The sequence below is a fragment of the Suncus etruscus genome, chromosome 3 (genome assembly GCF_024139225.1).
Source record: "Suncus etruscus isolate mSunEtr1 chromosome 3, mSunEtr1.pri.cur, whole genome shotgun sequence".
In the NCBI taxonomy this organism is placed as follows: domain Eukaryota; kingdom Metazoa; phylum Chordata; class Mammalia; order Eulipotyphla; family Soricidae; genus Suncus; species Suncus etruscus.
In genome coordinates, this window is record NC_064850.1 from 35,980,746 (window position 1) to 36,004,660 (window position 23,915).

Consider the following 23,915-nt stretch of genomic DNA (forward strand, 5'->3'; position numbering starts at 1 on the left):
GGAAATGATAATTTCTGATTTAGGTACCCCTGCTTTTTTTTTTTTACCATGTGCTCCAGGATTTTTGAACAAGACAATGGTGCTAGATAAACTTAAAGTATTTTGCATATTTCTTTTGTATTTAAGCGCCATGGTTCATATTTGTATTTCAGCCATAAAATGTACACCCCCTTCACAGTGCAACATTCAGACTTTTTTTCTTCATGGATTTCTGGTAGATTCTAGATATAGTTTTGAAATAGTTTTTTTCCAACCTTCTCAGGAAACTGGGTGAGAGGTAGACAAGAAGTGAGGCTTTGGCTTCCTTTGTACAATTGAATTATTATTGCCAAGTGCCTAGAAATAGCTCATAAAAGAGCAAATTTTAACAAACTGAAGATCTCTTTTTGATGCGTAGTGAGAATAAAGTAGGTAAAAGGGTCTGTCTTAAACAAAGCAGATTTGTGTTTGATTCCCTGCACCACTTTTGACCCAAGACTGACCTCAGTAGACATCTAGAGGAGAGAAATGAAGCTTTAAAACTTCAAATAAAGCACCAATCTTTAATCAAAGTCAGCTACAACAGAAAGAAGTAAAGGTCGAAAAATTTGACTTTGAGTTCCTAGGAATATAAGTAGAATAATTAATGTGGAATGTGATCCAGAAATTTCCAAGCGCTATTGCTGATACTGAAGATTTTGTGGGGTGTGTGGTTTAGACTTTCAGGACTTCTGGAAGGTAGTGGGGGAAATGAAAACAGAACCAATGGCAAAAAAGCAATAAGGGGTGTTGGGTGCAACAGACATGAATAACACAGGGTGGGACATATCATTCCCTCTCCTCCCAAGGATACCAGCTTTCAGCAGCATGATTGGTATGCATATATTTTTACTTAATTTGGGGGGGGGCACACCCGGTGACACTTAGGGGTTATTCCTGGCTATGCGCTCAGAAATGGCTCCTGGCTTAGAGGACCACATGAGACACTGGGGATCTAACTCAGGTCCATCCTAGGTCAGTAGCGTGCAAGGCAAATGCCTTACCGCTGCACTATCACTCTGGCCCAATTTTCACTTAATTTTTAAAAAGAAATATTGGTAGCCATCTCTTTGCAAAATAGAGTGAATCCATGGGCAACCCAGGTGCAAACAAGGGGACTATCTTTGAGTTGGTGGGTTGGACCAGACTTCCAAACTTTTTATCTGGGTAATTCCTGAGTAAGTCACAGTTTCACTGGCCACTTCTAGTCAAGACCTTGGTGGACCAGTACACACAAACTTAGCATTTCCCCTAGGATGATGGACTAACGATCTGTATAATTTTTCAATTGTGCACTTTCTCCCTGACCTAACTCTAAATCCAGCCCTGACCACTGTCACAAAACTCTTCAACAGGGCTATGTCCAAGGAAACTTGACAGTTTTTTTGTTTTTTGGTTTTTGGTTTTTTTTTTTTGGTTTTTGGGCCACACCCCGCGGTGCTCAGGGGTTACTGTCTGCTCAGAAATAGCTCCTGGCAGGCACGGGGGACCATATGGGACACCAGGATTTGAACCAACCACCTTTGGTCCTGGATCGGCTGCTTGCAAGGCAAACGCCACTGTGCTATCTCTCCGGGCCCGGAAACTTGACAGTTTTTATGCTGGTGTTGCATCTCCCTTCTCATCATGTCATGACTTTCTAGTGGGCTTTCTGAAATAGCTGCACTTGAACTTTGTAAACTGGTTGTTCAAATAAGTAAAGATAAGGAATACTGGAGAATTAAAAGCCAATGATTATCACATTCATGCTGCAAAATAACTTAGTCACTGTTCTTTTTAGTACTCATTCTCTATCCTGTGAGCTATGAATATCTTGATGGAAACCAAACATCTAATATTGAAAACAGAGACTAACATGAGGACACAGACTGAGCTTGACAGTCTGTGTCCTGGGTAGCCAGAAGTACCTCCACAGCCCAGCCACTGCTCCAACCTCTGTCTCAGTGGCGTCAGTCCTCAACCTGCAGATCTAAATTACAGTGAAGGAATCTGAGCAACATCATTTCTTCACAGCAGTAAATAGATTATTGACAGCAGTGTCCAGACTGGATTCTGAAGTTGAGCACTGGAAAAATATTGCTACCATAGATAAAAATTTGACTCAGAATTTTTATGTTATGTGTAGAGAAAAAAACAGGGCAAGGAAATGCAGAACTTGTATTCTGACCTCTATTCTAATTGTTATTTTCACAGATAATCTTTTAAGCATTCATTTTTAATTTTCATCTTTTTTTGTTCTACTTGATTTCCCAGTTTCCAATCGTGGGGTTGCATTCACATGAGTCCCCAAATATGAAGACTCTAGAAAGAGTGTCCATGTCAGTGCACATGGGCAAAGGATCCTATTTTCCCCCTCCTTGATTCTCATATCTCCCTTAATGTAAGGTCAGTTTTGAATATGAGTTCTCAGATTCTATTTATTGGGACCATTTGATCTTCCCTTCCAGGTTTTTTATGTCCCACATATGAGAGGGATTATTCTGTACCTGTCCCTCCTCCTGCCTCACTTTACTCAGTGTTCCACCTTTGAGTTCACTTTGCTCCAGGAAACAGCAGATTGCATGATTTCATCTTTTCTTATGGACAAGTACTATTTCATTGGTATAAATCCTTTAATTTTTTTATCTAGTCAGATGATCTTATTAGATCTTATTTTGTCATTTATTTGGAAGAATAGTTTTAAAGCATTGGGCCTGGGATACAATTCAGGTAGTAGAGCACAACCAAATGTGTGAGACCATATTCAACCCCCAACTCCACAAGGTCTATGAGGTACGTCTTTGGCATCACAAAGAATGGGCCTGCTTCCCCCACCAAGAAATTTGAAAATAAGTAACTTGAGAATATTTAAAGCAACAAGATTGGGGGGGGGAGTTTGGGCCACACTTAGTGATGCCTTCTGGCTATGCACTCAGAAACAGCTCCTGGTTTGGGGGACCATATGAAATGCTGGAGGATTGAACTGCGGTCCGTCCTAGGCTAGTGCAGGCAAAGCAGATGCCTTACCTCTTGCACCACCGCTCCAGCCCCTAAAGCAACAAGATTTGAAAAAATAAATAAACGGTGTTAAGTCTTCAAACAGGTAATGGAGTGGTTCTGAACTTGAGAGAACAGACTACACAGGGAATGGTATTTGTATCATCCCCCAAGCACTACCTGGAGTGAGCAATGGGCGGGGAGTAAGCACTGATCCTTCTTGGTGCAGCTCCCGAAAGGAAAACAGATGAAAAGTCAATGGATCAGATGAGGCTGAGACACCATCATATATCTAGGTGTCTTTTAGGAATCTATAGTGGAAACTCAAAGGTTCTCAGGAAGTAAGTATATCTGAGAAAAATTATTTTGAGGATTGCATTTGAATCAGAAGAAAGTATAATAAAAATCAAATCGTTATTCTGTGGACTTATATTCATTATTGTAAATATGGGAATAAATGTCACATTTATAATTTCACAGATTCTTGTCTTTATTTGGGGGGGGTTGGGCCACACCCGTTTGATGCTCAGGGGTTACTCCTGGCTAAGTGCTCAGAAATCGCCCCTGACTTGGAGGGACCATATGGGATGCCAGAGGATCGAACCGCGGTCCTTCCTTGGCTAGTGCTTGCAAGGCAGACACCTTACCTCTAGCGCCACCTCACGGGCCCCAGATTCTTGTCTTTAATAATGAGATTCAGTATCCCCAGTCTGTTAAAGGCTATTGTAAAATGCATCATCACAAAGATGTGCTTCCTATGAAGACCAGAAGCAAGAATGGTAATGATAATGGGGCAGATATTAAGAAACTGAGTAGCTGGGGCCAGAGAAATAGCATGAAGGTAGGTTGTTTGCCTTGCATGCAAAAGGATGGTGGTTCAAATCCCGGCATCCCATATGGTCCCCCCAGCCTGCCAGGGCGATTTCTGAACACAGAACCAGGAGTAACCCCTGAGCACTGCCAGGAGTGACCCCAAAAAACAAAAACAAAAAAACAAAACAAAACAAAAAAAAGAAACTGAGTAGGATGAGATTAATAGGAGAGATAATTGGAATTATAATGAGCTATAGGGTATTCCAATGCTATGAACTGTATTTGTTCATGCCTCCATCATTCACTACCACCTGTATCAGCAGAGAGCCCACTTTCCACAAAGTGTTTCAAGGGTCCCTCCCAGCATCCTGCCCATGCAAGCACAGTTCTAAAGATAAAAGCTCTACTTCTGATGAATTTGGCCTTTTATTTATTATGCTCCATGGTCTCCTACTTATAAGACATTTGTTGTTGAGTGTGACAGCAATGACACTAAAACACAGAGAGATAATGAAAGCTAAATAGGAAATTAAAATTGTTGATAACAATTTTTAAAACATTGTCTTTGTAGGGATCAGCGAGGTGGTGCAGGGCATAAAGTGTCTGCCTTGCACGCGCCAGCCTAGGATGGACCGTGGTTCGATCCCCCAGCATCCTATATGGTTCCCCAAGCCAGGAGCGATTTCTGTGCGCATAGCCAGGAGCAACCCCTGAGCATCACTGGAGGTGGCAAAAACAAACAAAACATTGTCTTTGTAGGTTTAAGTATTTAAACTAGTACTAGAAACAATTCCTTGATGATCCATTTTCAATTAAACTTTTCAGAAAAAAATGATGAAGTAGAAAGTTTATAAAAACTAAGTGAAGCAGAGCAGTGTGAATTGGATGTCCATATTTAATTTGCACCTTTAAGAACCCATTTGAATGAAAGACAAAGAACTTGTTAACATGAAGATTGAGTTAACACAGCTGTAGCAAGACAATCCCCAGGAATTTTGAGCGACTGCTTAATCACACAAGTGAGCAAGCCAAGTTTTCAGACAGAGAAGATCAATGGCAACCCAAAGAAGAGTTTGTGAGCTTCAAGCAAAAAAGAAAAGTCAGTTTTAGCATCTGAAAATCATAGTCTTAACTTCTCTGAGTCTGTTACAGAAAGCAATCAAGGAGCACTGGTGATTTTTGTGATGATGCTGCAATCCAAGAAAGAAGAGGTAGAAGCAGAACTACCTCAGGTCCATAAACAACTGTCAGGATAATGGAGCAATGAGCAACGGATTGAAGAACTGACCAGGGCACTTCATTGGAGCACCTCTGAGAAACTGCTAGAACAAGAACATGCAACCAAGGCAGGCAGGACAAAGTGTTGGCAATCATCCTAGTCCAGAAAGTATATTTAAAAGTTTGGGGACAATCATGGAGAAACCACAAAAAGGTTGGCCTCCTGCGTGGAAGATCACGGAGAGTGAGCACATTGAAGCAGTGAGAGGATATTTCATAAAGAACTATATAAAAGAATTTTAGAACTGTGGAAGCAATTAAGGCAAGTGAGATTAGCCAGCAAAACATGGAGGAACAAAAATAATGTGGCATCTATAATAGAAGCAAACAAATGTCTGCAGGAAGCAACAGAGCCGAGCCATCTCTGAAGGCTGAGGTCAGAATCCATAATATCTTCAGACATATGTACTTGAAGGTAAACAAACTGAACATAAAGGAAAATTTTAAATAAACACTGTGGGAGAAACTGCAAGAGAGAGCAGCACAACAGCAGAATGAGATACCAGACCCAAGAGAAGATTCAGATGTGGATACCATCGAAGTGTCTCAAAATGAAGTTTACTGTCTAAAAGACCAGGTTCAACAGATGAAGAACACTCACTCCAAATGTGAGAGAAATACAAAGAGCTCCAGAAATTAAAGATACCATAGTGAAGAGTAAATTCAGCATCAATTAGATTTAAAAAAATTACAAAGGTCAAAGAACAAGACCTCATTGCCTTCAGTAAGAAAACAAACAACTTCAATAACAACTAGAAAAAATGAGGGAGCAAAAAAGGTGAGCAGCTGTGATAGCTGAGGCCAGACTATGAAACTACATGAGAAAGATGAACTGTAAGTTGAACAGAATGCAGATACAGAATAACTGAACGATCAAATGAAAGAATGCCAGAGGCACATAAAAGTACAAGTCAGAGAAAATATCTACCTCCTGGCCTCAATGAAGAGCCATCAGAGAGAAGATCTGCAGGAGTGACCAAGTGGAGAACAAGTGGTCTAAGGCACCAATCCAAAAGATGCTTCATCCAAAGATGTTTCCGACCAATGAATAATAAGCATATACCGAGACAGAGCTGGCTGGCATCACCCCTGGGCCCCCGAAGAAAAGCTCTGCTGCTGCCCCAGATTGCACCCTTCTCCCTGCAGAGAGGGCCATTGAAATCGGAGAGGAGCCTTCCTCCCAGAGCTGCGACCTCCCCAGCAGGCGAGAGGCCAGCCCAGAACAGGCAACTGGTGCACAGCCGTCAGGCCTCCTTAGTTTTAAGTCCCTCCAGGACCTCTCAGAGCTGCAGCAGAACATCCATCTGCAGACCCCCGTGGCAACTGTCCCCCAGGGCCGCACCAGGTGAGAGACCACCCAGCCCTCCAGCCCTGTCTTAAGTCTCCAGGACCCTCCGTAGATGCAGGGCCCTCTCTGACCTGCAGACCCCAGAGACTACTACTGTCTCCCAGGATTGCAGCCTTAAATTTAAACCCTGTCGGTACCCCATTCTGCCAGCTCTGCCATCTAAGGGCATCCTTCGCCATAATTCCAACCGGGCCTCGAACCCTCGGCAAATGCTGCTCTGCATCTTCTGCTGCTGCTTCAGCAAAAGCAAAAAAAAAAAAAAAAAAAAAAAGGTAAGATTCCACTTTGCCTGAAAGAGCTAGCTGAACTGTGCTGGAACTCTGAAGCCAGCACTTCTCGTTTTCTCTGTTGTGTTCTCGGCCTAATTTCATCCTGTGTGCAGCTCCATCTGCGGAAGGCTAGCCTTCTTTGGAGATGAGTTGATCCGCCAATAAAGGGAGGAGCCGGCTGAATTCTGCTGGAATTCTGAAGCCAGCACTTCTCTCTGTCTTCTGTGCTGTGCTACATCTCGGCCTGATTTCATCTTGTGTGTGGCTTCATCTGTGGACAGCTAGCCTTCCTTGGAGGTGAGTTGATCAGCCCAGACAGGGAGGAGCCAGAGGAGCGTGACCACTCCGCTTTGCTACGCAGCTGCACACATCATTTAGCCAATGAATACTACCACAACACGTAGAAAAGCCCACAAGTTTGACAATGGGAAAACAATGCAGGCCAGTACCAGGCATAGAGAATGAAAATGGCAACTCTGATGACCTGAAAACGGCAAACCCACTAGTCAGTCTCTCAGATATGGAGAAAGAAATATGGAGGATGTTCAGAGAACTCAAAGGAAGCATAAATCGAGTTGAACAGAACACTAATAAGAACCAAGAAAATATCAAGACAGAAATCAGAAATCTCCAAACTGAAATAACAGGTCGAATAACAGGTCTGAAAAACTCAGTAGACAAATTGAATGACAATATAGATAAACCTCTCCATTAGGGTAACAGCAGCTGAGGATAGAATTAGTGTGTTGGAAGATGAGATGCATAGCAACTTCATACAGCAGAAGAGATTGGAAAAAAGCAAATGATCAAATAATGGAAAAATTACTCAAAGAATGTGAACAGATGAAAATAGAAGTCTATGATAAGCTCAACAGAAACAACTTAAGAATCATTGGAGTCACAGAGACCACGAAGAAAATCTCCAGGAAGAATCAACGGTCAAGAACATCATAAAGAGAAACTCCCAAAGCTAAAGAATACATGCGACCAAACCCTACATGCCCGAAGAGTACCAACTAAAAAAGACCCCAGGAAAACACCCCAAGACACATCCTAGTCACAATGACGAATCCCACAGATAGAGGCAGAATTCTGAACGTGGCAAGATCAAAAATGGAAATTACATTCAAGGGAGCATCCTTGAGATATACAGCAGACCTGGCACCAGAAACACTTAAGGCCAGAAGGTAGTGGTAGGACATAGTGACAAAACTCAATGAAATAAATGCTTCACCTAGAATACTGCACCCAGCCAAACTCACTTTCAGATTTGAAGAATACATGGTTTCACAGATAAACAACAGCTCAGAAACTTTACAGACTCAAAACCAGTCTTAAAAGAAAAACTGAAAGATCTACTTTAAAACAAGATTGACCAACTGACACTAAGATGGCACTAAATCCCATGACAATTCTTTCTCTCAATGTCAATGGACTAAATGCACCAGTTAAGAGACACAGAGTGGTGCTTGCTTCAGCAGCACATATACTAAAATTGGAACAATACAGAGAAGATTAGCATGGCCCCTGCACAAGGATGACACACAAATTCGTGAAGCATTCTAATAAATTAAAAAAAAAAAGAGAGATAGAGTGGCTAAATGGATCAAAAAACTCAATCCAACCTTCTGCTGCCTGCAAGAAACTGTCAGAACAAACATAGACTCAAAATTAAAGGCTGTAGGAAAATCATCCAAGCAAACAACACCCATAAAAAAGCTGGAGTGGCCAAACTAATATCATATGATTCAAACTTTATACTCAGAAAAGTTGTAAGGGACAAAGACTTTATACTCAGAAAAGTTGTAAGGGACAAAGATGGACATTTTGTATTAATCAAGGGATATGTACAGCAGGAAGAAATCACTCTCCTAAACATATATGCACCGAATGAGGGGCCAGCAAAATATTTAACACAATTGTTGACAAATCTGAAAAAGAATATCAATAACAACACAATAATTGTTGGAGACCACAACATGGCATTGTCAACACTTGATAGGTCAACCAGACTGAAACCCAACAAAAATATACTATATCTGAAAAGAGAAATGGAAGAAAGAGGCCTACCAAATATATATATATATATAGGACACTCCAGCCCCAGAAACCTGGATACACATTCTTCTCTAATGTACATGGGACACTCTCCAGGATAGACTACATGCTAGCACATAAAACATATCTCCATAATATCAAGAGGATAGAAATTTTGCAGGCTACTTTCGTTGACCACAAGGCCCTGAAATTATATGTGAACTACAAAGGTACACAGAAGAAAAAATTTTATACCTGGAAGTTAAACAGCCTAATACTGAATAACCAGTGGGTCTGAGATGCAATCAAAGAGGAAATCAAAACTTTCCTAGAAATAAATGACAATAGAGACATAAACTATCAGAACCTATGGAACACAGCAAAAGTGGTACTGAGAGGAAAATTTATAGCTTTGCAAGCACACATCAAGAAAGAAGAAGGGGCATACCTGAATAGCTTAATGATGCAGCTCATAGAATTAGAAAGTGCTCAACAAAAGGAACCAAAAATAGGGAGACAGAAGAAAATAACAAAGCTGAGAGCAGAAATCAATGAAGTGGAAACCCAAAAAACAACCCGAAAGATCAACAAAAGCAGAAGTTGGTTCTTTGAAAAAATAAAGAAGATTGATAGAGACCACTGGCAAAACTAACAAAGAAAAAGAAACTTGATAACTCGTATTAGAAATGAAAAAGGGGAGATCACTACCGATATTGCAGAGATTCAAAGGGTAATAAGAAACTACTTTGAGAAACTCTATGTCACTAAAAATGAGAACCTGGAAGAAATGGGTAAATTCTTGGAATCTTATAACCTTCCATGGTTGAATAAAGAGGATGTAGCATATCTAAACACCCCCATCACTATTGAGGAAATTAAAATGGTAATCAAATGTCTGCCCAAAAACAAAAGCCCAGGCCCAGATGGATTCACTAATGAATTTTTCCAAATCTTTCAAGAGGAACTACCACCAATCTTGGCAAGACTCTTTCATGAAATCAAAAAAACGGGAACACTTCCAAATAGCTTTTATGGAGCCAACATCACCTTGATCCCCAAACCAGACAGAGATGGTACCAAAAAGAAAATTACAGACCAATATCCCTGATGAACACAGATGCAAAGATCCTTAACAAAATCCTGGCAAATAGGATTCAAGGCCTCATCAAAAAGATCATTCATTATGATCAAGAAGGTTTGATCCCAGGAATGCAAAGATGGTTTAACACCCATAAATCTATCAACATAATACACAACATCAACAACAAGAAAAATAAAAATCACATGATCATATCAATAGACACAGAGAAAGCATTTGATAAGGTCCAACACCCATTCTTGATAAAAAAAAAAATTCTTACAAGATAGGAATGAAAGGAACCTTTCTCAATATACAGTTAAGGCCATCTACTGCAAGTGAGTGGCAAATATTGTTCTCAATGGAGAAAAACTAAAAGCCTTCCCTCTAAATTCTGGCACAAGACAAGGCTGTCCTCTCTCACCACTCCTATTCAACACAGCACTGGAAATACTTGCTATAGCGATTAGACAAGAAAAAAGATATCAAGGGAATCCAGATAGGAAAGGAAGAAGTCAGGCTCTCACTGTTTGCAGATGACATGATACTCTACTTAGAAAACTCTAAAGACTCTACTAAAACGCTTATAGAAACAATAAACTCATATAGCAAAGTGGCAGGTTACAAAATTAACACACAAAAATCTATGGCCTTTTTATACAATAATAATAGGGAAGAAATGGACATTAAGAAAACAACCCCATTCACAATAGTGCCACACAAACTCAAATATCTTGGAATCAACTTGACTAAAGATGTGAAGAACCTATACAAATAAAACTATAAAACTCTGGTCCAAGAAATAAGAGAGGACACACGGAAATGGAAACATACCCAACTCATGGATTGGCAGGATTAACATAATTAAAATGGCAATACTTCCCCAAAGCATTGTACAGATTCAATGTGATCCCTCTAAAGACACCTATTACATTCTTCACAGAAGTAGATCAATCACTTTTGGTTGATTGGAACAATAAACATCCTAAAATAGCTAAAGCAATCATTGGGAAAAAGAATATGGGAGGAATTACTTTCCCCAACTCTAAACTTTACTACAAAGCAATAGTAATCAAAACAGCATGGTATTGGAATAAAGACAGGCCCTCAGATCAGTGGATAGGCTTGAATACTCATAGAATGTTCCCCAGACATACAATCACCTAATTTTTGATAAAGGAGCAAGAAAACCTAAATGGAGCAAAGAAAGCCTCTTCAACAAGTGGTGTTGGCACAACTGGCTAGCCACTTGCAAAAAATTGAACTTAGACTTCCAGCTAACATCATGTACAAAGGTAAAATCCAAATGGATTAAAGACCTCAATATCAGACCCGATACCATAAGATATATAGAACAACACGTAGGCAAAACACTTCAGGACATTGAGACTAAAGGCATCCTCAAGGAGGAAACTGCACTCTCCAAACAAGTGAAAGCAGAGATTAACAGATGGGAATATATTAAACTGAGAAGCTTCTGCACTTCAAAGGAAATAGTGTCCAGGATACAAGAGCCATCCACTGAATGGGAGAAACTATTCACCCAATACCCATCAGATAAGGGGCTAATCTCCAAAATATACAAGGCACTGACAGAACTTTACAAGAAAAAAACATTTAATCCCATCAAGAAATAGGGAGTAGAAATGGACAGACATTTTGACAAAGAAAAAATTCAAATGGCCAAAAGGCACATGAAAAAAATGCTCCACATCACTAATCATCAGGGAGATGCAAATCAAAACAACTATGAGGTACCTCCTCAAACCACAGAGATTGGCACACATCACAAAGAATGAGAACAAGCAGTGTTTGCGGGGATGTGGAGAGAAAGGAACTCTTATCCACTGCTGGTAGGAATACCGTCTAGTCCAACCTTTATGGAAAGCAATATGGAGATTCCTCCAAAAACAGAAAATCGAGCTCCCATATGATCCAGCTATACCATTCCTAGGAATATACCCTAGGAACACAAAACTACAATATAAAAATCCATTCCTTACACCTATATTCATTGCAGCACTATTTTACCATAGCAAGACTCTGGAAACAGCCAAGATACCCTTCAACAGATGAATGGCTAAAGAAACGGTGGTACATATACACAATGGAATATTATGCAGCTGTCAGGAGAGATGAAGTCATAAAATTTTCCTATACATGGATGTACATGGAATCTATTATGCTGAGTGAAATAAGTCAGAGAGAGAAAGATGCAGAATGGTCTCACTCATCTATGGCTTTTAAGAAAAATGAAAGACATTCTTGCAATAGTTATTTTCAGAGACAAAAGAGAGGAGGGCTGGAAGTTACAGCTCACATCGGGAAGCTCACCATAAAAAGGGATAAGTTTAGTTAGAGAAATAACTACATTGTGAACTATCCTAACAATGAGAAGTATGAAGGAAATAGAAAGCCTGTCTAGAGTATAGGCAGGGGTGGGGTGGGGAGGAGGGAGATTTGGGACACTGGTGATGGGAATGTTGCACTGGTGATGGGTGGTGTTCTTTACATGACTGAAACCCAAACACAATCATGTTTGTAATCAAGGTGTTCAAATAAAATATAAAAAAAAGAATTAAAGTAACAAAAAAATTGTAAAAAAAAAACAAAAAAAAAAAACAAGCATATACCAAATAGGGTGGACCCAGTTAATCTAAGGATCTCTCAAAAGCAGAAACCAATTGCAAGCAAGTGTATGGTGAAAGAAAGTGGTAAAAAAAGGTGATCACTTGGGGCCGGGAAGGTGGTGCTAGAGGTAAGTTGTCTGCCTTGCAAGCGCTAGCATAGGACGGACCGCAGTTCGATCCCCCGGCATCCCATATGGTCCCTCCAAGCCAGGGGCGATTTCTGAGCGCATAGCCAGGAGTAACTCCTGAGCGTCAAATGGGTGTGGCCCAAAAACCAAAAAAAAAAAAAAAAAAAGGTGATCACTGACAACACATCAGCAATAGCGATGCTGGGATCTTCTTAATGGAGTAGACAGGAGTCAGCCTGGTGGTGGGGTTCCCACCAGCAGAAGTTAGGAAGAAGATTTATGAGGAGTTAAGAATTGGGGGTAAAAAGAGTTAACTAAGGAGAAATAATACATATGGAATTAAAGAGTGAGCGAGAATAGAAAAGAAAGGCCTAAGTACAACAGAAGAAGGGCTAATATACAACATAAACATACATTACATGCAATATGAACAGACATTATTAAGCACACATAGGAGTGGCCACCACAGAGGCTCTCACATAAACATACACAGACCTAATCTGGAACAAGTCAAACCTCTTCAAAACATAAAGCCAGCATATAAAGTGTAAAAGTTTTCTAGTTCCTTGCTGTAATTGATGTTGATAGAGGGAAACTTTGAAGAAAAAAAGGTTCAAGGTCAAGAATGAAATTAGAACATTCCCAAAACAATCATAATATTTCTTTTTTTTTTTTTTTTTTTTTTTTTTTTTTTTTTTTTTTTTTTGGTTTTTGGGCCACACCCGGCGGTGCTCAGGGGTTACTCCTGGCTGTCTGCTCAGAAATAGCTCCTGGCAGGCACGGGGGACCATGTGGGACACCGGGATTCGAACCAACCACCTTTGGTCCTGGATCGGCTGCTTGCAAGGCAAATGCCGATGTGCTATCTCTCTGGGCCCAATCGTAATATTTCAAGTCTAGAATATTTTTGTTGTTATGGTTGTTGTTTTGTTGTTGTGTTTTTCAAGTCTAGAATATTAAGTAATATGGTAATGAGTAGCAAGCATATGCTGAATAGGGTGTACCTGGTTAATCCAACTCCACCGTATATGTTCACTGTTCATGAGACATTTTACAGCCTGTCAGTATGTTATATGGGGGGCTCCTGTTAGGGAGCTCAGGCCCTCATGTCCTTGGGACAAACTGCCCTAGAGAATGGTGAGGCATTGTCTGGTGGAGTTTGTTATCCTGCCTAGATGACCCTGGAAAGAAATCGGCTTTCCACTCTCAGAGGAGTGTATATATACACTTTCTCTCGCTCCTTCACTGAAAAGCAGATTCAGCTTCTAAGGCTGGGAATAAAATCCCAAAGCCATGTACAACAGTGGAGTCTTTCTTTAAACATCAATTTTTAGCACTAGGAGCATCTTGTGTCCTTGAGTTCCAACTTCACTGAAGGTTTCCAATGTCCAGGATAGTGATGAACCAAAAGAGATGCTCTGTGGAGGTGGGGATAAAATCTGGACGACCTTGTGCAAAAGCAACTTTTTTCTCCCAATCCTGTCTCTAATCCCCTTGTGCTGTTTCAAGTGCACTTGAGTTTCATCTCATAGCTCTAGGTGACTTTATATGTTGCATTCTGAGTTGTCTCCAAATATTCTTGATTATAATGTTAGCAATTTTTCCTTAAAGCTTTTGTCACTAAAGATGAACTGTTGTTTACAGGGAAACCATGCCGTTGGCATGACTTGAATGTTGTGCTAACTGTAGATATTTCTTACACTGATGATCATTTTAATATCTGCTAACCATAAACAGCATTTTCTTTTCTTAGTCCTTTGCAGCGTGTTTTTGAAATATTCCCCAGTCAGAATCACTTAGTCATATTCGTGACCAAATTTTGCATCAGTGTTCTGAATCATCAGGAATCTACAGGAGAGAAAATTGGGAAGCAACATAATTATAGTTTAAAAGGTAAACGAAACCATATATTCCTTTTTCTACCAGAAATACCACAGAATATTTAATGTTATGTTTAACATTATATATATAATAACAATATATAATCTGAGCCCATTTTTTTCTGTAATGAAAATTTATCAAATAAAACTGTGAGCAGTAGGTTGTTTGACTTGCACGCATAAACCTGGGACGGACCTGTGTTCAATCCCCAGCATCCCATATGGTCCCCTGAGCCTGCCAGGAGCGATTTCTGAGTACAGAACCAGGAGTAAACCCTGAGAGATGCCGGGTATGGCCCCAAAACAAAAACCAAACAAACAAACAAAAAAAAAAGTAGAAAACATCTGTTCGTTTGTGCTCCCAACTTTGGTTCTAATGGGAGATATTTCCATTTTAATGAAGATCAGAGCATTTATATTCTGAATTTGTCAAAGCTGAGCAATCTCTCTAGACTCATGAGGGGTATTTAAAGCACATCAGTGTCATCTATGGCTATGGTGAAAGCTCCTAACTTTTAAAGCCTTATCAAGTACTCTTAAGGTATTTTCAAGTATTCACCATGGATGAAACAAGATGGTAATGAGCAAAGTGACATGTTCAAGAAACTCGGGAGAGCATTTGTCTTACATGTATGAGGCCTGGTTTGATTCACAAACACCCTGCCCACACACCCTAAAAAAACAAACAACAAACAACTGTTTTAATCAACATAATAGAAACAATAAAGGAAAGTGCAAGTGAGTTAAAAATCACAAGTTCTAGTGCTAAAAAAAGAAGTTCTAGTGATGTCTTAATTTTTTTTCTTTTAACTTTGAAGTCTTGCATGGAGTTGGACTATATCTTGAATTCTTTTAAAGTCATCTCCCCAATGATTGGACGCCACCCATGAGTAAAGAGGAGAATCCAAATACACATGTTGGACCTCAAGTGCTCTCTCTTGAACTAATGCAGGACAGAGCTCCTGTGTTCATAGATATTTGCGAGGAGTTGAGCAAGATACTCCATCGGGCCCATGGCTTGCATGGAACCCCAGTGTTCATATGTTGCCCTGAGCAAATTTAAGAGTGATTTAGGAGTGGAGATTCAGAAGCAACCCAAATGTTGCCTTCGACAAGATTTTAAAATATATACAAGATCCAGAAACATATAAATTTGGGTGGGTGCTTGACTTGCATGTGGCTGACCTAGGTTCCATTTTTCAGCACCATATTTGACCTCTGTGAGCCCTAACAGAAATTATCCCTGAGAAAAATATCCTGGAAAAGCTCTGTGTAAATGAGCATGAGTCCAAAACAACAAAATGAAAATACTAATGTTGGTAAAAAAAAAAAAATCAATCCTCTGCTGATACACAACCTAAGAAATGAAAGCTTCATGTCTATCAAACTTCTCCCTTTTTCCCTTGGAGAATCAGCTGGACTCAGTGACATGTGATTGGACCTTTGCTCATTCTCTAAATGCACATAAACGATTAAACAGATATAGGCTCAGACTTTTGACCAAAGGCAGAAAAGTACATGAAACAGAATGTTTGAAATCCTCTATAGAGCTTCAAAGCCTACTGATTTGTGGAGCCCATTCACTTAGGAATTCCAGGATTCTCAAATGACCCAATTATACCAGCACCATCTGAACACTCTTCCCTGACAAGGGTAGCTCAAAACAAAACAGGAGCACGAGTAGGCAATTTAGGAGAAATATGGGTGATGCAAGTTCAAAAGCACTTAGGCCTGACATACAAATACTGAAAATAATTTCTGGCACCACAAGGTCCAGGAGCACCACAGTGTAGCTCTGGAGGCACAAGCACTGTAGAGTCTGAACAGAAACACTACCCAGGGTCTATCAATGAATAAGTCAATATTTTTCAGTAAAGATCCTGGATCTGGTGATCACCACGACAGAGGAATCCCCAAAGGTGGAGGAGAAATACAAAGGAGTTCTCTCAGCTCTGCAACCAAGACTACTGGATGAGGGATCCACACAGGCTCAAAGGAAAAGAGAAACAAGGGGACACAGAAGACACAATCTTCCCTTTCATTTCAAGATTTTAGGGGGGAAAAAAGGCAAGAGAAGCATGTGGTGCTAAAATAAGAAATGTCCCATTTTGAAAGAAAATTTATTAGAATGGTAAAAGTAATGGTGAGCCATTCCAAGAGGAGAGGCCCTCTAAAAAAAACTCTGGTCTCCATCTGGTAGTACAGTGGTAGAGTGTTTGCCTTGCATGTGGCTGACCCAGGACATACGTGGGTTCGATCCCCAGCATCCCATATGGTTCCCAAGCCAGGAGTGATTTCTGAGCGCAAAGCCAGGAGCAACTCCTGAGTACTGTGGGGTGGCCCAAAAAAACAAAAAAAATTTTTTTTTATTTAATAATGAGGTTCTAATAATATTTGTATAACTATATGGGCACTTTTCTTCTATCAAAGACTAACCTCCATTCTGTCATCACTTTCTCCTTTCCCTTTGACTTACTTCTCTAGAAGTTATATCAAGAATTTTTGAGCAAATTCAGCTTACTTTTTAATAACACAGAAAGAGTTTTATTACTATTAATGAGAAGTCTCTGGCCCCAAAGAGAACTTATCTGAATATTTCAGGGTGCCGAGCCCTCGTAACCCTACTGCTCTCCTGACTTCCTTTCAGGCGAAAAAATATCTGGCAAGTAGACTTGAAGCCCAGATTTTGGAAGGGAGCCCTCACCAGGCGGCGCTCAGGATTTACTCCTGATTTTGCCCACACACCCTGAAAAAAAACAAACAGAAAACCAGAAAAGAACTGCTTTAATCAACTTACTATACACAATTAACAAAAGTGCAAATGAGTTTGCAGAGTCTCTGCCCTGCTTTCCTTGACCTTAACATGGCTCAGTCTTACCCCTAAGGCATAGCATTGATGGTTTATGCTAGCATTAAAGGGAAAATAGAATCAAGTTCATATAAGGGATGAATTATGAGACTGCAAATTTCCATACACATTCCCTTATATTGACCAATCTTAACATTAGCCCATATTTGGACTGAGGAAGATCCAGGTTTGATTGCTGGCACTGCTTTGTCCCTGAATACTGATAGGAACAATCCTAAAAAAAAAAAAAAATGCTGGTTGCACTGCAAACAAAAGCAATGCAAACAATGAAAAGTATGTCCATATTCTAACATGTTTTAAATTTTTATTAAGTTTTTCCCCTAACACAAAGGTGCAGGACACAGTGACTCTACCCCAGATCCTACAATCATCAATATCACTCCCTTTTCTGCTTTTTGTTGCTATTGTAAGACTGAAGCTTCCACACTCCACATGCTTGTTGGGGGTCACACATTTTACTAGTGTGCTTGATCACATTCTGGCTATAGTGTTAACCGGGATCACATTCCCACTCTGAATACCACACCTCACCTGTAGTGATGTTGCCCAGGAAACACAAATGCTGATGGCACTCTGGAATGGCTGGGCTTGTCCCACACAGCAGAGCTGCTGGAATCCTGAGACTGAGCCCAGAGCTACTGACATCTCAGGAGCTCACACTACCTTACAAACACTTCTAGCCAGAAGCCTAAGATGGAACCCTAATATATTTATGTTCCCAAATAGCTCCACCATTTTTTCTATGAAAAGCATTTTCAATGACACATCATAGTCCTGAATGATGGACCACGTTGAGTTCATATGCAACAGAGATGATCCATATACAAGTGCAGGAACTTGCTGTGTGATGATCAATATTCAACAGAAAAGTTTGGACACATTAAAATACCCTCTCAAAAACATTGGTGGCACAATATCCAGTTCTCTTTGGAGAATGATGCACAAATTCAAATTCAGCAATTGGATAAAACAATAGAACAGATCAAGCCTTTTTGAGAAATGTCAGCAGAACATTCCTTCAGCAAAGGCAGATACTTTCCAATAATCTAAATTCAGAGTCTCGATATAGACAATCAGATTAAAACCCAGGTTTTTTCTAAAGTCAAAACAAATATTAGCATAGTGAATCAAAGCAATCAAACTATAGAATAAAATTATGAGAAGAATGTATCTTTAACCTAACAGATTGACCAGATCTCCAAAGATGAAGTTAGAAAACTCACTCAAGTAAAAGAGGAGAAAGATTTGCAAACAGAAAATCTCAGGAGAGAATTGCTTCTGCTTCTTATTGCCAGGATATTGTCTTCCTCCAGCAGTAGCTGTGAGACCTAGAACTGAAAGAAAAACTGTTTTCTGTTTGTAATGAGAAAACCTTTAGACAGGTTATGAGCTCTTATTAAACATGGTTCCTGTTAAGATGGCCACCCTCCAAAAGTGGCAAGACAAAAATGTAAAATGATTCATGAGTTTCAAAAGTAGTGACCAAGACATGGTAGGAGGGAAACTTACTCATTTGTCTCCAATTATAATAACAAAGATCATGAAATAGAAAGGTCAGTGCCTATTACCAGTGCTCCAGACATCAGCACTACTAACAGGGTCACAGGAGTTATTAGGTATTACTTCAAGGAAGGACTAAAGGAATGAGATCAATAAAAAAAAAAGTGGAGTACCAGGTGATGACTGTAGAGGACAACATGCAGGCCCAAGTACAAGAGGAAAAGCTTGAAAATTTAATAGAACAGCCAAGTGCATTTAAACAAAGGCATGGTTACATCCAGAAGTGCCATAAAACTGAAGTAACATACGGAGTCAAAGAAGGATGAACTTACTTCCATTAAGAATGTAGAACTTGGGGCCGGAGAGATAGCATGGAGGGAAGGCGTTTGCCTTTCATGCAGGAGGTCATCGGTTTGAATCCTGGTGTCCCATATGGTCCCCTGTGCCTGCTAGGAGCAATTTCTGAGCCTGGAGCCAGGAATAACCCCTGAGCACTGCCGGATGTGACCCAAAAACCACCAAAAAAAAAAAAGAAAAAAAAAATGTAGAACTTGGGGCCGGGAAGGTGGTGCTAGAAGTAAGGTGTCTGCCTTGCAAGCGCTAGCGTAGGACGGACCGCGGTTCGATCCCCCGGCGTCCCATATGGTCCCCCCAAGTCAGGGGCGATTTCTGAGCGCATAGCCAGGAGTAACCCCTGAGCTCAAACGGGTGTGGCCCAAAAACCAAAACCAAAAAAAAAAAAAAAAGAACTTGGGGCCAGAGAGATAGCATGGAGGTAAGGCATTTTCCTTTCATGCAGAAGGTCATCGGTTCAAATCTCGGCATCCCATATAGTCCCCCGTGCCTGCCAGGAGCATGGTGCCAGGAATAACCCCTGAGCACTGCCAGGTGTAACCCAAAAACCACACACACAAAAAAATAATGTAGAACTTGGGGCCAGAGAGATACCATGGAGGTAAGGCATTTGCCTTGCACACAGAAGGTCAGTGGTCCAAATCCTGCCATCACATATGGTCCCCCGAGCCTGCCAGGAGTGATTTCTGTGCATGGAGCCAGAAGTAACCCCTGAGTGCTGCCAGGTGTGACCCAAAAAAAACCAAAACAAAAAAGATTGTAGAACTTGGGGCCAGAGAGATAGGACAGCAGTAGGGCATTTTCCTTACAATCTGCCTACCCAGGACAGAAGATGGTTCAATTCCTGGCATTGCAAATTGTCCCCTGAGCCTGCCAGGAGTAACTCCTTAGCATGGCAAGGTGTGACCCTACCCCCCAAAAAAATAATATTTAAATTAATTTATTAATTTAAAAAAACTGACAGAAATTTTGAGAAATTGCTTAGGGCAAGTTGAAGCAAGAGATATGAAGCAAAAGCGCTCAAAACTGCAAGAGTTCAGGGATAACTACCTGTGTATAAGCTCACATTCCCTGTGAGGATAGCCTGCCAGTTCTTATCAGTGTAGGGCTGGGAGGATGTGGTGTTTGTGGAATAGCTCAGTTGTTTGGTCATGCTAAGCTCAGCTCATCCAAACTCTCACATCTCCTTGGTCAGGAGATGCTCCTGTGAAGGCACCAAATCCAGGCTTCCTTTTTCTGAAACACACAGTCTCTGGGGTTCTGGCCTCCTTTAAATAATTTCAGGGACCATCCACATTTGAGCAATTGCTGGGTGTCACTGGTTATGTCCTGAGACATCAAGAGGTCACATGTCTTTAACCTGGAAGTTCTTCTCCAGGATCACAGAGACCAGACACAAGAGACAAACAACCCTTGTTGCTGCCCTTAGGGAGCCCCAATTCTCTGTCTTCCTGGAGCCAACTCACTGCTCTGTGGCAGTGATCCCTCCATTGTCACTCACAGGGCAGATGGTTTTTTAAGCCAGTCTCCTATCTCTTCATCTTATTCCTGGGGTCTGTGCAAACCTATTCATTTGGTTTGTTTTGGTTTTGGTTTTTTGGGTTGTTTTTTTGTGTTTTTTTTTTTTGTATTCCAGAGTCTTTTTTTGGGGGGGGGCCACACCCATTTGACTCTCAGGGGTTACTCCTGGCTATGCGCTCAGAAATCCCCCCTGGCTTGGGGGGACCATATGGGACGCCCGGGGATTGAACCCCGGTCTGTCTTACGCTAGCGCTTGCAAGGCAGACACCTTACCTCTAGCGCCACCTTCCAGGCCCCTATTCCAGAGTCTTAACCCAACAATTTCTAATGGGAGAAACAGCATGGATTAGAACCCAAGTGATATTACTCCTAATCTAGAAGTTCTTTCCCTTTTATTTTTATAGGCTTTTACTTATGACCCTCTCCTGTTGTTATTGGGTATTGTTTTGAGTCCTGTTGGGAGCTTGCGGCACTTAGGGATCACCAGGGCTTTGCCAACGGGATAGAGCTCAGAGATGTGGGTGGTGCTGGGGTGGAGCTGCAGTCACTGCTGAGTCCCATTCCCTGTCCACATTTTCCACAATCTGAAACAGAAGCCCCTAACTAGAAGATGTTGGGGTTTCTATGTACATACTAGGAGTTCTCTGGAAATTCAGTGGATCGTGAGAGCACTTGGGCATTTTGGGGGGTTGTGTGAGTGGATGTAGGCAAGCATAACATGACAAATGTGGGGTTCTAGATCTCTATACTCTGGAGGGCAGTTCTGCATGGATTGAGATATCAAGTCTGAAGGAACTACCAGGTTTCCTCTCTAGGGCTCTTTTCTCACTAGGGATGTTAGTTTGGAAAATAAAAAACCATACTTGACTTATTTAATGAGCTCATAGTGTGCAGCATAGAGTGCAGCATGCTTTGTTTTTGGTTTTGAGAGAGAATCAAAACCAGGACCTCACATCAGTAAGGCATGTGTCTTACCACTGAGCCCCATCACTGGCCCAAAATTATCTGCACAAAGACCTGATTCTTACTTCCAGTCCATCTAACATGGTCTTTATGTTAGAGTCCCTCTGGAATTCCAGACTGAACAGTATAATTAGCTCTAAACATTTGGGGGAACCATATGATTTTTCCCGTTTTAAATTGGGTTGATTAAAATGCTAACCTACAAACCAATCCCAGATATCAATTCCCTGCCCTGAGAGGCCCCCCCAACATGTCCATAGGTGTCTAAATGGTCATACCTAGTGACTCTCAGTCAACCACACCTGTAGTTTTATGTGACAGTAGGTGGAGAAGTTGCCGCTAGGACCCACAGGGCCAAGATTATATGGGTCCCACCAGCAGTGCTTGCAGACCTCCAAACTTAAAACCAACACTGGAGATGCCATGGGCATCTGATGTGATCTGGAACTTCTAGGTCTATACTGAAAGACCCTGGGTGTGGAGAGCATGGTTAAACAGGTAATTAATTGTTATCTCATGGCAAACCATACTTGTAATTACTTACTCACTTTTTGAAATAACCACATAGTGGCAGGAAATGGAGTACAGTTGGAAAGATGCTTGACTTGTGTCTGACAGGGCTTTATCCACAGCCACCCCATCCCATACACTCCTGCAGAACTAATCCCTGAGCACAGGTCTAACAGTAAGGCCTGAACTCAGCCAGATGTGACCAACAAAAGAAAGCAAAAAATTAGTTACAAACTAAAAAGTCTCAGCTAATGCCCAGTCAATTTTAGGACAGTTCAAGTAAGTTTGTGTCCAAAAGTTGAATAGACATCCTACTCAACTTTTTCTAATAATAATGTCTTTAAGTGTGAGCTTTCTAATGTTTTTTTGCCTCTGATAATATTGTTCTAATGTCTTGTGTTCAGAAGTTTGAGGAGAAAAAAAATTCTGATCGATTCAGCAGACTACAGATCTTTGTTAGGATCAAAGATAAATATGCATTAAATTGGATTGTCTATTACCTTCTTTTCATTATCTGTATGTAGAAATGCCATGAATTCTTGCATATTAATTTGTAATCTGCCACTTGTTTATACAAATATTTATTTTTAAGCTAATTTTTATAGTTTTGTTGTTTGTTGTTTTTTTGTTGTTTTTTTTTTTGGTTTTTTTTTTTTTTTTTTTTTTTGGTTTTTGAATCACACCCAGCAGCACTCAGGGGTTACTCCTGGCTCTATGCTCAGAAATAACCCCTGGCAGGCACAGGGGACCATATGGGATGCTGGGATTCGAACCACTGTCCTGCATGAAAAGCAAATGCCTTACCTCCATGTTATCTCTCCAGCCCCAACTTTTGTAGTTTTTAGGGTTTCATATATCTAGAACTATATCATGCACAAACTGTGAATTCTGAATTCTTTTCATATGTGAATATCGTTCTCTTGCCTAGTTGCTGTGTCAAGTATTTCCTCTCAAAAGCCCTTATCAGAGAGGTTTGACAGGTAACTGATACAATTTGGTTTTTTGTTTGTTTGGTTGGTTGGTTTTGGTTTTTGAGTCACACCCTTCAGCACTCAGGGGTTACTTCTGGCTCTGAGCTCAGAAATCGCTTCTGGCAGGCTCTGGGGACCAGATCCTGGGATTTGAACCACTCTCCTTCTGCGTGTAAGGCAAACACCCTACCTCCTTGCGATCTCTCTGGAGCCAACTGATACAATTTGGGTCTAAAGGACTCCCATCTTCTTGCTGTAGCGTGGTGGTCTGCATTTATTTTTTTGGGGTTTTTTTTTCCATTATCAGGGTAGTTTGTTTTTTTTTAATGTTTTCTTTCTTGTCCTCGGATAGAGGACGTATCAGATATTAAACAAATAACAGATACTACACTTGATCTTAGCCAAAAGGCCGAGAAGCGATGTGTTGTTTTTTTTTTTAATATGTTTTCATGGAGCTCATTGACTTGAATCATTGAAGAATCACCATAGAGCACATGGTGCTGGGGTAATAATGGCTCTTCTGAGAGATTCAGAGAGAATCCTACTGCCAATCTGTCTCTCAATTACCTTTCCTTGGGACTTTGTGCCTGGTGGAAATTCTTCTTTTGTTTGGTTTTGGTTTGGGGGGGGGCCAAATTCAGCTGCACTCAGGGGTTACTCCTGTCTCTGTGCTCAGAAATCGATCCTTACAGGTTGGGAGACCATATGAAATGCCAGCAATTGAGCACAGGTCTATCCCGTGCCTGCCACATGCAAGACTATCTCACAGTCC

General features: G+C 40.8%; 1 non-coding gene and 1 pseudogene across 1 annotated transcript; one reads left to right on the plus strand and one right to left on the minus strand.

Moving 5' to 3' along the window:
• The first annotated feature begins 8,167 nt into the window (after positions 1-8,167).
• Positions 8,168-8,274, plus strand: LOC126005681 (U6 spliceosomal RNA). Its single transcript, XR_007494722.1, has one exon. It is a non-coding gene; the product is annotated as a U6 spliceosomal RNA (small nuclear RNA).
• A 15,176-nt stretch (positions 8,275-23,450) lies between these two features.
• LOC126005421 (uncharacterized) lies at positions 23,451-23,564 on the minus strand (annotated as a pseudogene).
• Positions 23,565-23,915: the final 351 nt, after the last annotated feature.